Raw genomic sequence first — 5,714 nt, forward strand, 5'->3', positions numbered from 1 at the left:
CATTCAGAGGGTGTAGAAACCTTCCGGAACCGCACAAGGGAGCAGCGCGCTCTGATTCTGCTTCGCTGGCCGATCTCGCCGCGCGCGCACGCGGAGCCCAGCCTTGGCGGTGGGTGGGAAGAATGCTAGAGGGGAAGGTCTGGGGGTGTGAGGGTGGAGCGGAGCCCAGCCCCGCGATCCGGCCCGGGTTTTGCATGCCACCCACTCGCCCGCTCGGCCGCGGAGAATTCCATAATCACAGCGGGCGAGAGCGGAGACTGGGAGCGAAAAATCCGGGATCCGGCAACTTTGGTCGCGCATGCGCGCCCGCGGCGCTCCATCCCAAACACACACACATTTTTCCCCGGACTTGGAAAGTCACCCAAAGCCGCCCCAAGTGCAGGTAAGAGACTCGGCGCTCCTTCCACCGCGGCCCCTTCAAGCCCTCCACCTCTACGGGCCTATTGGGGCGCCTCCAGGCTTCACCCCTGTCCCGGTGCAGTTCACTACCCCCGGGGTTGCCGCTTGCAGCTGGGAGCGGGCGAACGAGCGAACGACCGAGCCAGCCAGCCTGCGAGCGGCGGCTGCCACCCAACTCCGGCCGTACAGGAGGTAGGGGGCACAGAGGGCTGGCACCCCGGCGCGGGGCTGCGCGGCGCCCGCAGTGACCAGGGGAATGCCCGGCGAACCGCTCCAATGGAGGGAGGGCTGCGGCTCCTGGGGGGTCACTTACTCCAACTGAGGGGTTCGCAGGGTAGGGGAGAAGAGGGGGAGGTGCCAGGCACGAGTACAGGACTTTGCAACTAGGGTGGGGGCGCTTTCCGCGCAGTGGGCTGGGGGCGCAGGTGCTTGCCAATACTGGGTGATCCTTCCTTCTCCCACGCCCCCTCCTGCTGCAGGGGGGTCGTGAGCTGTCTGGAGGATAGAAGGAGGCAGGGGTGAGAGGCTCCTGGGGTGACTTTGCAAGACTTTGCCCAAGGGAAGGGGTGGGTGGGGATCTCCTCTAGCCAGCTCTTGTGCCCCGACACCGGGGTGTATGTTCTGCCAGCAGAGGTAGGCAGTGTTCGCGTAGGCGCAGGGTGCCAAGGGGAGCTCCGGGTGGGAAAATGAAGGGAAGAGGGTTCTGAGATCTGGGGAGCGGCGCCCCTTTTTCTATCTGTGCCTGGGAAGTTTATCTCAAGTGCGCTGCTCCAAGCGCGGCAAGTGGCGCTTCTCACTCTCTCCCCCTACCCCCGAGTCCCCCCCCCCCGGGCTCCGGCTCGCAACGCTGGGTACTGGCTCCGACCGCTCTGCTGTCGGCTGAGGCTCGCCCTGGGTCTGGGGAAAAGTTCCGGGGGAGTTGTGGCGGCTACTGTGTGCGCGAAGAGAGAAGTTGCGCCCGGGGACTTGGGACGCTGGGTTGGCAGGCCCGATTGCGGGTGGAGCGGTGAGCTCCGGCGCGGACGGAGGTGGGGGCTCTCACCAGGGATAGGAGACGATCGGGCGGGGTCTGTGACCCTAGGTGGGCTGAGGAGGACCTCGGGGTTTAGCGTGTGGAGACGACACGGGGCTGAAATCGGCTCCTGGCAGAGGACAGAGAGGAGCATGTAGGGGCACAGGGGACAGTGAAGGGGAGATAACTGGGCCACCGGGACTCTTGGGTCGACCTTCACTAAACAGGAGCGTCAAGTGATAACTGACAGAATGTCGGGGAGCGGGACTCTGAGGGGTGCGCGGGAATCAGGGGACCCCGCCAGACAGACCCACAGCCGTGGACCTCCCGGGACAGGGGGCTGAGTCGTGCGCCCGGGGTGAGCCGGCCGGGCGGAGCGGCGGCCGGTTTATTTTTACTCGGTGGCATTTGCAGAATGTGCAGCTGATGACCGTCGGCCGCCAGGAAGTTTTGCTTTCTGTTCTTTCTCTCTCTTCGAAGCCAGCGCGACGGGGAGCGGGAGAAGCCGGGAAGCGGGGCCTGGGAGGGGAAGGGGCGGCCCCCTGGAGTGGAGAGATTCGGCCAGGGGAGCACTGGGGCTGCGGGTGGGGGTGCCCGGGCGCGGGCGGGCGCTGGGCGGCCGAGCAGCGGTTGAGCGAATGTCTGTCCCCAGCGTTTGGACTCCTCTGCGAGGGGAACAGGTGTATGCGCCGTCAATCACAGCGGGAGGGACACTTTGGGGGCGTAGATTAAGATCATAATAATAGATTTTTCTCTAGGGGGTGGGCACAGATTCTTCTTCCAAGTCTTCCCCGACCGAGGTCCCGAGCTGGGGGAGGAGAGGAGTGAGGCCAGGGACCGCTTCTCCCCGCAGACAAGTTTCTCCAGATTCAGCTTCGGCTTGCGAAGCCGGCCTGGGTGCGGTGAGGACCTGCATCCAGTCACGCTGGGAAGGGTGAAGATGTGGGTGCCTGGGTGGAAGATGTGTTCCAGCAGGGATAATACCCCTCCTCCGAGCTGGAGCTCCCCTAAACCTGGCAGAATGTTGGGGAGACTGAGCGTGTACGTCGCTTCTCCAAAGGAGTCTGGGGGGCGCGGCCCTCGATGTGTGTGTAACTGTCCAGCCAACCCTTAGTACTGTCACAGAGGTTGGGGGTGGGATGGGGTAAAAGACCGGAGTAGTCTCCGGACAAAGTTGGTAAATTTAGGCCGCCTCCAAGCTGGTCCGGGCGCGCGGTGAGAGCGCACAAGGGAACTGGAAAACAGATCGTCTGGTAACGTTGGTGACCCCCCACCCCCCCGCCCAGAGCGCGCGCGCGCGAACACACACACACACACACACACACACACACACACACGCCGCCATGCTAAAGGGAGCTGTCCCGCCTGAGCAGGAGCAGCTGCGCCAGGCGTGGGGCGGGGGGTAGTTGGTCCCCCGGGGCTGCGCCCTGACTGCACTCCACGTGCCCGGAGGGGGCGCTGGGCAGATCCGCGCCCAAGCGCAAAGCTCTTAGCTTGAGCCCCAGTGGCGGTCGAGCGGTGCGTCCCGGGCGGTCCTCGCGCCCCGCACTGTATCACGCAATTGGAACCACTTTCACACTTCCCAAACTTTGGCTTTTTGTGCTTCGCCCCTCACTGCCGCTCCCAGACCCTTTCCTGGACAGAGAAGGGGAATTTTCTTCCACCTCCGGCAGCGTCCAGCGTCAGTCTTCCCGGAACCTGGCGCATCTGAGAGACACCCCCTCACCCCATCTTGTTAGCCACCTTAGAGGCGGTTAACGAGGGTTTATGGGGAATATTGTTGAACTTCAGTAATCAGGTTTCCAGCGATCTTATGCCTCCTGTTTAATTTATTAGACTAGTTATTTATTCTGTTGATGATAATCTGTTGCTGGTTTCTATGGAGATGTTAAACTGATCTCTTTCAGAAATCAAACTCCATATGCACTAAAACGTTTAAAGAGCCAGTGCCTCCCTCTTCCCCTCCGCCTTGCCCCTTTTGTTTTATTTTGTTTTTAGACTTTGCACCTTCGTGTCTTGCTCTGAGTATCAGCTCATTTTATTTCCTTCTGACGAAGGAAAGGAGCCCGGGGGACTCCCGCTTCGTGGCAAGTACAGCTTATTATGGCTAACAGAAAGAGAAGGCTTTGATCCCCAAGTTGCGTCACCATTTAAAGCAGGATCATCTCACCACCGAGCCCTACCCCCCCCCCATCATAGAAGAGCAAAATTCTTTCAAGATCAAAGGGGCCAATCTGAAAAAAAAAAAAAAAAAAACAACTATTGTTTAAAAAAATAAGAAAGTCAGTTACATAGGCGCCTCCCCCTTTATATCTGCTCCCCTTGTGTTTAAAGGATTTTTTTGAATAAGAAAAACAAAATGCAACCCATCTCTCATTCTTATTAATAGTTTATCTCGCCCCCCCTTAATTTAAAAAGAAGTTCAAAGTTAGATTTCTCTGCCTATGGGGGTTGAGGTATATTTACTTTCTTTGAGATCCTGACCATCTGTTTTTGGGAATTTTGCCTCTGGGAAGAAGGAAAAGGTTTTCACTCAAAGCTAATAGGATACTTTAATTTTCCCTCTTTTGGGAATTTTTAACTCCTAACTTTTTTCTTGCTTTTTAAGAGTATTATTGACCTGTGGTGTTTAAAAGTATATCAACTTTTTCTCCTTCTCAGTTCAGCTTGTGTGTGTGTGTGTGTGTGTGTGTGTGTGTGTGTGTGTGTGTGTGACTTTGGTGGTCATGGTTAGGGGGAGTCAGTGAATTAAGAGAATAAGGCAGAAAAAAACCCACCTTGATTGGTGATATTCTGAAAAAAAAATGTAAACCTTCTCTAGCTCCAATATTTATCACGCTGACAGATATGATACAAAGCGATTGCATTTCGTAATGATCCTTAGGGACTAAGTTGTAGGTAAAATCATTTAATGCATTTTTAATATTAAAGTAGGACCCAGGCTCCATTTTCTTGTAGGTAGGGGGAATGGAGGTCCCCTACAGAGTTGGTGCTTTTGGAATAGGCTGTTTAGCTTTTTCAACTACAGCCCCCCCCTATGTTTCCATTTACTTTGTGTGGGGGGGGGCATGAACCACATACAGGTCATTTGATTTTCATAAATAAATTTATATCTAGCCAGAAGGCCCAATACTAAATAAGAGCTCACTTAAAAAAAAAAAAAAAAAAAAACCACCAAGACTCCACCCCTGCTAGGAAAAAACAAACAAGCCATACTTGTCCCCCCCCCAGTCTTATTTTACCGGCGGGTGGGGCCCATGCTGCTTTTCAGCTCACAGGAGAGAGGGGGGAGCCGATCCTGTTATTTCCCTCTTTGCTATATTTTAAATTTTTGTTTGATTTGGATTGCAAACAGAGCAGAGGCTTAGGGGTAAAAAGAGCACTGTGGCTTTAAACTCAGGAGTTTGCATATTCTCCTTGTATCTTTCCCCTTTGCTAATTATTGTGTTGTTTTCAGAGCAAATATGTCATATCCATGGCGACCGGGCAGGTTTATTGTCTTTCCGAAGCAATAGCTCACATAAGTAATTAATGACTTTCTTTTTTTTCCTCTGGCTTAGGTTAAACAGATCATTCAAGGAAAGTCATCTCTCTCTCTCTCTCTCTCTCTCTCTCTCTCTCTCTCTCTCTCCTCTCTCTTGTTTGTTTTTTTTCTTTTTTCTTCTCTTTCTTTTTTTCTTTTTCTTTTTTTAAGCTCAGTAACATAAGAACATGAGTTAGAACAAGAAAATACTTTTAGCTAAAAAGTCAACAGTTTATTTTGCTCGGTTTTTCCTTTAAAAGCTGAAAATGTCAGCTTCAGACCTGGGCACTGCCATCTCTCACCCCTGCCTAGTGCAATCCCTGCATGGGCTGGCAGCCTCCTGAAGGTTGTACCCAGGGAGGCCTGGAGGTGTGGGCACTGGGGGTGGGGGCTGAAGACATTTGCTTTTGAGGCTTGGGGTGGGGGGGACAGCAATCCAAAATGAGTATTTTTCCTGTATTTAGCAAAATTTAATTAAATTGTTTACAGGAAAGAATTAATGACGTGGTAGTGATGTGCTCACACCCCAGCCGCCCCCCCCCCCTTTTTTCCCTCAGTCTAGCTAATTAAAAGGACCAAGTTTTCTCTTCCTGTTCACCTTCAGCATCCTCTGGCCTTTTTCTTAAGCACTTTTTACTGTAAAAGTAGGTTTTGGAATCTCTTCTGGCTATTTTTCCAACATGATGGTAGAGTTTGGGTTTTTCTTTCTCCCTGCCCCCACCTACCTTCCTTCCTTCCTTCCTTCCTTCCTTCCTTCCTTCCTTCCTTCCTTCCTTCCTT

At 53.8% G+C, this 5,714-nt stretch overlaps 1 protein-coding gene across 3 annotated transcripts in view; it reads left to right on the forward strand.

Moving 5' to 3' along the window:
* Nucleotides 1-259: 259 nt before the first annotated feature.
* The window catches only part of Casz1 (castor zinc finger 1), a 150,068-nt gene continuing 144,613 nt past the window's right edge, over nucleotides 260-5,714 (forward strand). The window contains exon 1 of one of the 3 annotated variants that reach the window (XM_021199989.1): nucleotides 260-382. The gene's annotated coding sequence lies outside the window, so the exon portion shown is untranslated. The other 2 variants (XM_029539898.1, XM_029539899.1) reach the window with 2 other exon arrangements.

This window comes from Mus pahari, chromosome 6 (assembly GCF_900095145.1).
Source record: "Mus pahari chromosome 6, PAHARI_EIJ_v1.1, whole genome shotgun sequence".
NCBI classification, from domain to species: Eukaryota; Metazoa; Chordata; class Mammalia; order Rodentia; family Muridae; genus Mus; species Mus pahari.